The sequence below is a fragment of the Cynara cardunculus genome (assembly GCF_001531365.2).
Source record: "Cynara cardunculus var. scolymus isolate 2C chromosome LG 10, CcrdV1, whole genome shotgun sequence".
Taxonomy (NCBI): Eukaryota; Viridiplantae; Streptophyta; class Magnoliopsida; order Asterales; family Asteraceae; genus Cynara; species Cynara cardunculus.
In genome coordinates, this window is record NC_037537.1 from 27,348,980 (window position 1) to 27,361,526 (window position 12,547).

At 29.5% G+C, this 12,547-nt stretch overlaps 1 pseudogene; it reads right to left on the minus strand.

Moving 5' to 3' along the window:
* Positions 1 to 163: 163 nt before the first annotated feature.
* Positions 164 to 1,733, minus strand: LOC112520183 (annotated as a pseudogene).
* Positions 1,734 to 12,547: the final 10,814 nt, after the last annotated feature.

Consider the following 12,547-nt stretch of genomic DNA (forward strand, 5'->3'; position numbering starts at 1 on the left):
AATATTTTATATTATGAAACAATCAGAACTTCTATGAAATCACATATTAATCAAATGAAATGTACGGTTGAGATTGAGTTGTATTAGTTACACAAATATCAAAAGTTGTATAATAACCAACCTCTATATATATATATATATATATTCCCTTTTCCTTTTTACATTAGTATATGGTTGATAACAACATCAATGTGGTCCACAATGCTAATATTAATATGTGGTATAGTTTAGGCTACGTCTTCCCTCTTCTTTCACTAACTCGAACCTGTAGCCCACCAGTGAAGGTCGCGGTGAGCCCCGGTGAGAACCGTGGGGTCTGAACTGGTGTCGCTAATTGGATATTGAACCGTCGCAAAAGAGAAATAACGACGCTTTTCATCTCCACAAGTGCCATTTCTTTCCCTAAACACATCCGATATCCAGCTTGAAAAACTGGGTATTTGAAAGGGGTTTCTTGAAAAAAGACACCATCTTTTAACCATCTTTCGGGCTTGAAATCCGAGCAATCGGGACCCCAAATGGTCTCCATTCGACCCATTGCGTAAGAGTGATACGTGACTCGGGTTCCTTTCTTGACGAATGTGCCGTCGGGGAAGGTGTCGTTTTGTAGGCAAAACTTTGAGTTGAATTGGATTGGTGGGAATAGTCTCATTCCCTCGAACACCACTGCCTGTAGGTAATGGTGTTCGCGTATCTGGTCGAAGCTCGTGAGAGCTTCGACTTTGTCTACCTCTTCTCGGATGGTGGCCACAACTCGTGGGTGATGAGCTAATAGCCAGAACAAACCGGTTAGCGCGGATGCAACTGTATCGCGTCCGGCTAACATAAAACTTATAACAATGTCTCGAAGGTATTTCGAATCTTTCGTCGTCGCCATGAATCGCGAAAGAAGATCTTCGTGATTCGAACACGATCCTAACTTGTTTCGTTGTTGGATAACTTCACCCGCAAACATGTTCACCATCTTTATCGAATCTTTAAGCCTCTTCTCACTTCCGATATTCAACATCCTTTTCATCTTCCACACCAATGGCGACGGATTCATCGCTCTCTGAGCCGATAACTTCGATGCCAAATCAAACGAAACCGCCAAATCCGAAACCGGCAACGACTCATCCAAACACTTCGGATCAAACCCGAACGAAAACTTACAAATCACATCAAACGAAAACCTCCGAAAAACATCCTGCAAATCCAAATCCTCACGTTGTTTTTCCGAAAACGACGATACAAGAGGTATCAGTCTGTGATCAATCTCATTGTTCACAACTTCGAAAGCATGCGATCTCATCGAAAGCTTCCCGAGCTCGAGACACGCCATTTTGCGCTGAAACCTCCACGAATCGCCATCGACGTTAAAGATTCCACGACCCAAGAAATCTCCCAAGATTACAGAAAAGGGTTTCCCTTTTGGGTAGTTTTCGAATCTGGTTTTGAGCATGTATTCAACGGATTCGTGGTTCGATGTGATGATGTTGTCAAGAACATGGATATGGATGGTTTTGGTGGGTGATTTTTGGAGAAGATGAGTGTACCAATCGCAGAGATTATCGAATTGGATGGACCAAGTGGAGGTGACATAAGCATGGCAGATTTCGCAACTACAATGAACCCTAGATGTACAGTAGATTAAGGTAGAGAAGAATGAGATCAATAGGAGCAGAAAGAAGAGTAAAACGAATGGATCTTCGATCGCCATTGATGACCAATAAAGATAAAAAGGAAAGCTTTGAAAGTGTGTGGGAGATGGTCTGTCAGTCTGAGGCTTAAAGAGGGCGGGTCTTGTATTTCTAGTTAAACTCCACGTACCTATCACCATTTTCTATTTTTTATTTTTAATTTTTAATTAATTATTAGGGTTTATTTTTTTTATTAACTTGGATATTCAACCCGTTATTGCGAAGCGACTAATTCTAGGACGACCATCTGCTTTATAGATAGCCCGAAGTTATCGCATTTGAACCCCCGTGGCCACAAGGAGATTTTTATTTCTCCTTGGATTTGAACCTGAGACCTCCTGGTACTTTTGACCTTTGGAGTCAAACTCAAACCAATCAGATACCACCCTTGTAGTTATTATTAGAATAACTTCTACTTTAAAGTTTTATTTCACATGATTTTTTTCCATCTAAGTATTTAATGTATCGATTAACATATATATTATTGTTTCATATGTAAACGGTTCACGATGTGAAACTTTTTTACGTGTATTTTTTTTGTTTTACAAACATGCGGAAAAAAGTTTACATTGTGAACCGGGTACATGTGAAACAAGTATATGTTAATCACTGTATAAACTCTAACAATAGATGAAACAAAATTCATACGAAATAACACATTATGCACTGATTCCCATAGATTTCACGATTTACAGGGTTCTCAAAAGAAGGTCTCGATCCTATTTATGCATTAATTAAATTTTGAAATTTTATTTTTATTTCGGGACAATGTTTTTATTAGAATCCATTCTTTTGCAAAATATCTGATTCTTATAAACTAATTTCAATCATCCATCTCGACTAATGAATATATGATTACGTAAATATCTCGATCGTTTTCTAATTTAAAAAAGTTACTCATAATTAATGAACTCCAGTCATTTTTCATAAATATTCTAATTAGAGAGTTCACAAAAGGTCTCCTATTAATTTCCATAAATATAACCGATTTATTATTTTTATTAACCTAGATATCCAACCTGCTATGCAAGCCGACTAATCACAGAACAACCACCTGCTTTGTGGGTAGCCCACAGTCACCACATTTGAACCTCCATGCCCACAAATGGATTCTTATTTCTACTTGGATTTGAACACGAGACCTCCGGTCTCCAAACACTTTGATCTTTGGAGTCTAACCTCAAATCAATGAGACATCATTCTTATGGTTAACTGTTTGATTTTTAACAATAATAGAATTTGAAAAATGTTCTATTAATATATTCAAAAATAAATGTTTATAATTAGAAACATTTTAATTAATTAAATAATGATTATTCTCAATATTAATTATTCTTTTTCCAATAATTAAGAATAGAATCGAGAAATAAACATCTATTTAAAAAGAAATAAACGTTTTATTTAAGATAAATAAAAATAAAACATTAAACAATTAAAATAAAAAAAACCCAATTAAATAATAAAAGAATATTAAATAAAATAATTGGGTCGTATGTCTTAAGAAACATGAGAGTACGCATCTTTCCAAATGTAAACATGCAGGTACACAAGCACGTGCCTTTATTCTTTTATTAAAATGGTACCCACTTCCATATATCACAAATAACCAAACAACGTTAAATAAACACTGTACCATCAAGATTTTGTATTCACATATGTTTTTAATTTTACTATTCTTTTTTTGAAATAAATGAAAAAGTCATTTTCAAGGATCAAATTCATCTGTTAGCTAAATAAATATCACTACCTTCGTAAGTAGCAACTCCTCAACTTGTGGAAGGGTCAAAGTATAAAAAAGGCTTCTGAACATGGTCTGTAAGTATAAGGACTAAATCTATAAATTTATAGTTGGTTGGTGTACGTCAATGGAGAAAAATTTCTTGGTGATTTTAGTAAAATTGTCACGTAATTTTGATTGACAGAAGAATATAGGGTAGCTAGTTGAGTTATAACACGGAGTAGAAGGTCTAAAGTGCACATTCATGTAAGCCAATTAAAATTCGGGATGGTTTGATGACGGGTTATGGCGAGGGTCAAGGGGGGTGCACGCCCCTTGTGGGGTTCTAGGGGCGGGGTCCGAGGGGTGGTGCCATTACATGTGATCTTGCTGATGTGCTATCAGCTGATAGTCATCTGATTATGGTTTCCCACTGATAGGTTATTAGTTGATGGTTTCCCAATTCCCACTAATGAGTTATCGGCTTACTAGTATTTTCCACCAGTTTTTTAACTGTATTTTTTTCGTAATTGTCCACTATTTATTTTTACCGATTGTTTTCACTTAATTGAAAGTTATTCTAGTTTTTAATAGAGGGTCGTTAACGATTAAACTGATTTAAAAAGTTCACTGTTTCTGCCAAAACCGTTCTGCACATTTGAAATTATTCTCGAGTTAATTCCGTGATACCCAAACATAATTCGGTCGAAATATAACTTAAGAAAAACAAACTCTCACGCATTCTCAAGTTTCATCCACCCTAACCATCACTATCGGGAGCAATAGTTTTGCAATCTGAACATAAATGATCGAAACACCCTTCAAACCACATTACCAGTAACCAAGTGGAACACCTTTTAGTTTTAAGTGTTCAACAGTGACTTAATAACATAGAAAGTGACTTATTCAGTAAACTTTTAGAGAAAAACTTATACAAAAAATTATTTCCAAACATGCCCCTCCAATTGAAAAAACACACTCATTTCATCTATATAGAAAAAAAAAACACACCCTCACAAGCAAAACTTATGTACAGATATAACTTGACTCATATAAAACTTAACGGGAAACAAACAAAACAACCCCTTAAACAAGCTTTAATTATAAATACATTTAAAAAAACTAATAATTCATATCTATGAAATTTATTAGATTTTTTAAAAAAAATTGAAAGGTTTGATCAAGAGGTTTTGGTCAATGTTGAATTAGATGCTAATAATTTGTGGCAGGTTGTCATGTGATGATAATTTGGTCAACGGTGAAGATTTAAATGTATTTTAGGGTTCCATGATTGTATGCATTAATGGTGCTCAAGGTTTTGGGCAAATTGTATTTATTAAAACAATACAAAACATGGCCAAAACCCCATCTTTTATATATATATATATATATAGAGAGAGAGAGAGGAGTGATCATATGAAAACCGCCTTTATTTGTGTAAATCGTGCAAACCACCTTCATCTGTCGATTTCATTGTTTAATCTTATGAAATTTTTTCATGAAATTGTTTAATCTTGTGAAATTGTTTCATATAATATTTTTTTTTGATGAAGTTGTTTCATATATAGTTGTGAAATTGTTTCATATAATACTTAATGAAACTGTTTCATGTATTTCTCTAACATTAATGAAAYTGTTTCATGTATTTCTCTAAAATTAAAATWATRAAGATGATAATATCTATGATTAACACCCTCCACAATAAAAATGATTAATCAACCTCTCATAATTACAAAAAAATGAACAAAATGAAAAATTATGATTGGTTGAATGCGGTTTGCACGGTTTGTACAAATTGAGTGGTTTGCATTTGATCGTTCCCACACACACACACACACACACACACACACACATATATATATATATATATATATATAATCAAATGAAAACGTCTAATTCTTATAAACTGTGTAAACTAATTTTGATTAATAGGAAAATTTCTTTTTTTCTTAATTAAATTTAATTATTAAGGGTAGATTTGTCATTTACATTGTTTTTTATTAAATATGAAAGTTATTAATAAATCTTAATTAGGGTAACATAATAACGAAAAATTTTAAAATGGTAATATTTAAATGTTTATTTAAATTAGAATTTTAAAAATTGAATATTGTTATTTGGTTTCTCGGTTTATTAGTGGTAATAATATGAAGATCGAAAATTATTATATTCATTAATCCACGAAATCAGTAATAGATCCAAACAAATATTCATGAACCATGAAAAATATAATTAGTTGTGAAACAGATTCATGCTAGATTTGTTCATGAAAACGTTCATTGAGGAGCTTGTTTTATGAAACGTATGTAGATTGGTTCGTGAAAACGTTCATTGAGGAGCTTGTTTTATGAAACTTTTGGGGGATTAACTGGTTGCGCAATATAATATTCTTGCATAATTTTGTTTTCTTATCAACAATATTTGATGAAATTGTTTCATTTTGTTTTTTGTTGGATGATTTTGTTCACTTAATGGTTAACAAAACATGTAATGGTAAATGCATTGACTCTATGAAAACATGTTCGTATTGGAAGAAATTGGCTGATGAAATGGGTGCGTGAAGAAAGTGAAACCATTTCATAATTGATAAGAAAATGTTGTGTAATTAGCGAACAGTGAAACATTTCATTATTACGATGAAACAGATCCATCTACCAATAACAGTGAAACCATTTCATAATTAGATTGAAACGGATCCACCTACCGGGAACTTGAAAATGACAAATGTCTCATCTAGCATTACGTTGATTTGTGTATTGATGAAACTGTGAAACCATTTCGTTCATGAAATGTAATAGTAATTTATTATTATTATTATTCAAAAGGTTTTATTATGTTAAATTGATTATAGTGTGTTTTATTTTTATTGTTGATCTATTTTAATGATGGATGTTATTTTTTTTATAATATTTGAACATAAAATTAATATATTATTTTACAAATGATTTTGTTTCATTAATATTACGATATACATGATATAGTTGTCATTAATATTACCACTACCAAAGTTATCATTTTGCCCTTTTTCGGATTATAAAATAAATTTTTAGTTTTTTTTAATTTTCTAATATAACCTAAACTAATCTTGACCATTGATCAAGCAAATGGATATATGAGATTGGTTTACATAGTTTACATAAATGATGACGGTTTTCATTTGATCGCTCATCTCTCTCTCTCTCTCTATATATATATAAATATAATGTTCTTTCTTAATTTATACGTTACAAGTACAAACTCTCTAGATTCCTTTTTGCATAATCAAATTTTCCTATGATTTAGAATAAGGTTTCCATCATATGGTTATCTAGGGACCATATTTTATACAACTATTTAAATTATAAAATCATTTAAAATTAGTATATTTTATATCTGGTTAAAATTTCATGAAGTGATTAATATACATTTGTTTCATAATGTAAACATTTTTGACGTGTTTGGAAAATAAAAAATACACGTAAAAAAGTTTCAAGCTGTAAACATAATGCATATGAAAAAAAATCATGTTAATAATACATTAAACACTAAATTTAAATGGAAAAATCATGTAAAAACAAAATCTTAAAATAAATAAAAATTTGATATATCTTGATTTCATTTTTGAAACCGAAATAAGACGTGTGATTTTGTTGTAAGGAGAGAGGACGGTGCAAAAGAATAGAGGGGATAGGGTTTTTTAAAATCCCCAATTTACCCTTATTATTAAATTAGAGTTGACTTTTTAAATATTTTAATTTTTATTCTGTTTAAAAAATACTATAATTATTAATTTCTTAATTTATTCATTGATTTGTGGTTAAGATTGAACCTCACAATTACCACAAACTAATCAGTTCTCATTTGATTAGGCCCCTATATATATATATATATATATATATATATATATATATATAGTTTGTTTCAAATACAACCCGTTGCATTTGTACAACAATGCTACCCAATAAATTGAGATATTTATGGAAATGATAAGAGTTCATTTATTATGATTTGAATATTTATGAAACATGAATATGATTCATTAATTATGATTAATACTTTATATTAGGAAACAATCAAAACTTCTATGAAATCACATATTAATCAAATGAAATGGACGGTTGAGATTGAGTTGTATTGGTTGCACAAATGTCAAGGGTTGTATAATAACCAACCTCTCTCCCTCCCTCTCTCTCTCTCTCTCTCTATATATATATATATATATAGAGAGAGAGAGAGAGAGAGAGAATTTGTTTCAAAGACAACCCGTCACATTTGTATAATCAATGCAACCCAATAAATTGAGATGTTTATGGAAATAATGAGAGTTCATTTATTATGATTTGAATATTTATGGAAGATGAATATAGTTCATTAATTGTGATCAATAATTTATATTAAAAAACAATCAAAACTTCTATGAAATCACATCTTCATCAAATTAAATGGACGGTTGAGATTGAGTTGTATTAGTTGTACAAATGTAAATAGTTGTATAATAACCAATCTCTCTCTCTCTCTCTCTCTCTATATATATATATTATAAAACATTTAATAAAAACTCTTAAAAACCATTTTTTATACACGAAGTACTGATTTATTTTTTGTTTAACAATATAATTTTTATAATATTAATTATTCTATTAGAACTCAATGGTTATTCTAATTATATTTTAAATTTTTTATATTTAAAATGAGATGTTTATCTTATATTTGATTATGTTTATCTACCGTTAGTTATACAAATTATAATAAAAAATTGAATTAAAAAATTGTACACAAAAAAAAAACTTTTAAATAGTTAATTTGATATCGATATCGATATATTTTTTCAAATTTTTTTTATTCAAAAGTAAAAACATTATCTTTCTCCATATAACTGTATTATATCAATAAAGACTAAAAATAAAACGAAACATTAAAATAAAAATGTATCTCGTTGCATTGTACGAGTACTCTTCTAGTATATATATATATATATATATATATATATATATATATATGTATGCATGTGTGTGAGATTTGAAATTGTCCTTATCCCTTAAATATTAATTTACTATTTTACTCTGGTTTTTGTGATTCTTCGGTTTTTCTTTTAAAGTTTTCTATAGATCTCATCTCAAATTATATATGCATGTGTAAACACAATATATAATATGCGTATATTAATCAACTCCTTTTAAAAAATCTTAAGAATCATTTATTACTATTTACTAGGAATTAACATTTTTTTTAATTTTTTTTTGGAAATTACCATTTTATATAAACTTTATTGTAATTGAAGATGGTCCAAGGGAAAACCTCAAAACAAGAAAAAATGATGAACACTTTGATAACCATTTATCTGGACGGTATGTATATGTGCATACTGATAATTAAAGTTGTTTTTTGGTTTTTATACACATGTACATGTTATGCATATGTGCATACTCTCTCTCTCACACACACACACACACACATATATATATATATATATGTATTAGTGTATTAATGTGATAAATTTAAATAATATAATGATCATTAAAATCACTAAAATAAATTTTTAATAACTAATTGTAGTTTTATTCTTAAAAACTATAAAAAAAATCTATAAGGAAGATGATTGCATTAAATAATTGATCACCAACCCAACACAAATCAATTAGAACTCTCTTGAATTCTAACTTATTAACTTATTTCGGTGTGGTACCAACAATAAAGAGTTTTAATGTTTGGATGAGAAAAAAAAAGAGTATCGCTATCTATTTTATCAGCTTATCTGGTGTGATACCGCATAAGCTAATCCAAACACTTTTTATAAAACTCCAGTTTGCCACCATATAAATTAATAAACACTTTACAAAAAAAATAAAAAATAAGTTGTTTTAAATATGCAATCCCAAACACCCCCAAGAACATCTTCAACATATTTTTTTAAAACAAATAATTAAAAACAAAAATCTTTAAAAAAACTTCATATTCATTTTTAATAGTTTTTTTTTTTAATTTGGAGGTTACAATATTTAATATCTTTCATAAAATCTTATTTACGTCTTTTATATATTTAATTTCAATGATTATTATTGGTAGGGAAAATAAAAAATAATATCATTTTCATAATTAATTATTTTTAAAGAATTCTCTAAATTTGGAGAATTCAGTCTCTCTCTCCTACTTTTTCTTTTGGAGTAAAAATTTCCAAAGCCTCATTTTGAATAATCTATTTTTTACCGTAGTATATAAAATGATTAGAAGCGTACCTGCGCAATATAATGAAATACATTTTGATTTTAATGTTTATTTTAATATTTGTTTATTCGATTGTATAATACGGTTTCGTATTGTTTCGGGAAAACGGTAATACTAATATATTTTAATAAAATATAAATTTGAGGGAGCCATAGAAATTTACATCGATATCAATATCAAATAATATTAATTATTTAGGGGTCATTTACCATACTTATTTGATTAAGCATTTACCGGCTCACTTACCCTAATGTATAAAAATATCAAGAATCGAAAGTTTTACCTGATAAGTGAAAGTGATGACTCTTATATGTTTACTGTTTACATGCATAAACACAATGAAAACCAAAAGCAATTGTTTATCGACATCGAAAAAACTCAAAAAATAAACATAAACATGCATGATTAACAACACATCCGAACTTGTGGTAACTGATAAAGAGCATTATTATTTTTACTGGTTCTTATGATTTAGACGCTACTAGTGACAATACTGACAGCCACCTCCAAATATGATTTCAACAAAAAAAGGTGAAGCATGTAATCATACTGATTGTGTCGATTTGATGTAGTGTTATTACAGTGGACCTGCTTTTAGCGATTATTTGTGTTGAACAAGAAAAGATAGACAACAACAATGAGGTGGAGATGGTAACAACAAGGCGGGCAATGACAATGAGGCAGAGATGGCAACAACAAGGCAAGGATGGCGACAACAGAAGAATAGATCAACGGGAAGGAATAAAGGTGTTTTAGGAATATTATTCTCTCACCTTTCTTTTGTGTTTTATCTGTGATCAGTGAACTTTTTTAATATCAGTTGTCTACAATATTTGTTCAGAACTCTGATATCAGTGAAAAGTATAAATACGTATATGTGTGATTGTTTTTTTTTTGTTTTTGAATTAATAATTAATAATTAAAAGAAATAGATATGTAATGTTGTCATCATCTATTTGAGTAAATTACGTTTTTAGTCCTTATGGTTTGTTGAAAATTTCTGTTTTCGTTTTTATAGTTTTGAAATTATAACTTTCATTCGTATGGTTTACAATTCATTACATTTTATGTCCTTGTGATTTAAAATTTGTTTTTTTTTTAGTTTTTATGGTTTACAATTCATTTCTATTTTAGTGCTTCATACTTAGACGTAGTGTTTTAGTTTCAAAAACATTGCAAACTATGAAAACTGAAATTTTAAAACAAAAAGACAAATCCACAATTTTTAGCAAATCGATAGGGACGAAAAACGTAACTTAGGGGCCGTTTACCAAACGCTTGCTCGGGTAAGTGAACACCAAGTCACATTACCTTACCGGATGAATATGGTAATAACCAAAAATCTTACCCGGTAGGAGCGAGACAAGGACCAAGAGTCTTAACCGGTAAGTGAAGACGATTACTCTTACCACGGTAAGCGCTTACCGGGTAAATTGGTGCATATAATACCGTTTTGGTGGACTAAAATCTTACCCGCTAAGTTAATGATAGTGTTAAATTTTATTGATAAACAGTTACCGGCTAAGTGTTTGGTAAACGACCCCTTACTTTTTATCTATTTTTATTTTTTTTATGCACTTCAAAAATTATTGTTTGAAATAGAAACCTTTAAATGACAAAATCCATTCACCAGTTTAATTAGAGACTGTTTAGTTGATTTTTTATTAAGTACCATATGGATAAAATTTTCTGTATGTATAAATTAAAAATGTTTTTGTTTAAGAAAGTTTTTAATAGATGAACGAAGTCTGTTTTTTAATTGGAAGGATAGGTTTATACATAATTTGGCTTTCTGCATAAAGCTTTCAACAAAAACTTATTGAATAAGTCATTTTCTATATCATTAAACCACTATTAATAGTCACGCATAGTTAACCGAATAAGTTATGAGTGTTACTAAATTAATTAAAATTGTTAACATACATATCCTTAATAAAATAATCCAGACTCAATATTTATACTTTTATATGTATCATAAAAATATTAATTAAGATATCCCAAAAGACTTCGAATATTAAATATGAGTCATATATCACCAAGAGTGGTGAATGTACCCAATAAGACGAGTGATCATGTCAATAAGACCACAACCAGATTCTTGTAGTATGTCTGAATAAAAAATTACAACCTTTTCAAACGTTTAGGATGTGTTTGGTATGTGGATTAGGTAGGATAGGACGAGACAAAAAATATACAGTCTCATGTTTGGTGTGTCATGGGACAAAAATGAGATGGACAACATGGGACAAAAGTAAGATTGGGTGGGATTATTCTTGAGTTTTTTTTGTTCCACCAAAAAAGGTAGAACAATATGGGACTAAATTTGATATTACAATATTGCCCTTATTATTTGATATCAAAATACAAACCTAATTTAATTGCATCTTCTTTCTCATCTTTCACAGCCTCCATTCTTGAAATGTCAAGCTTTTGAAGATGGCGTGAAAAATGTTATTTACATTTGTTGTGTTTAAACTTTTAAAATTATGTGCGTATTTAAAATTTATGGTATGACAAATGTTATTTACATGTGGTCTTGGAATGTTAAAAAATATTGGTATCATAAATTAAATATTTACATATATTTTTGGTTGATTTGTTGTTATTTTACAATCATTATATGATATAAAATAACATAGAACAACATTTAGGGGTAATATGATCATTTTAACAGTCTTGTTCTATCCTAGTCGTACCAAACATAAAACAGACAATTAGTCTCATCCCGTTCCGTCCTATTCTGTCCCGTACAATCTGCGTACCAAACACACTACCTTAAAATCATTATAGAATAATATGAAGATTGCATTTGTGTGAAAAAATAATGTTTTGTATGAATCTTCAAGATTAAAAATTTTACAGTGTGGGTACCATAATATCTATAATGTATTATAAAGTATTTGAAAAAAAAACTCTTAAAAACCGTTTTTATGCATGAACTATTGTT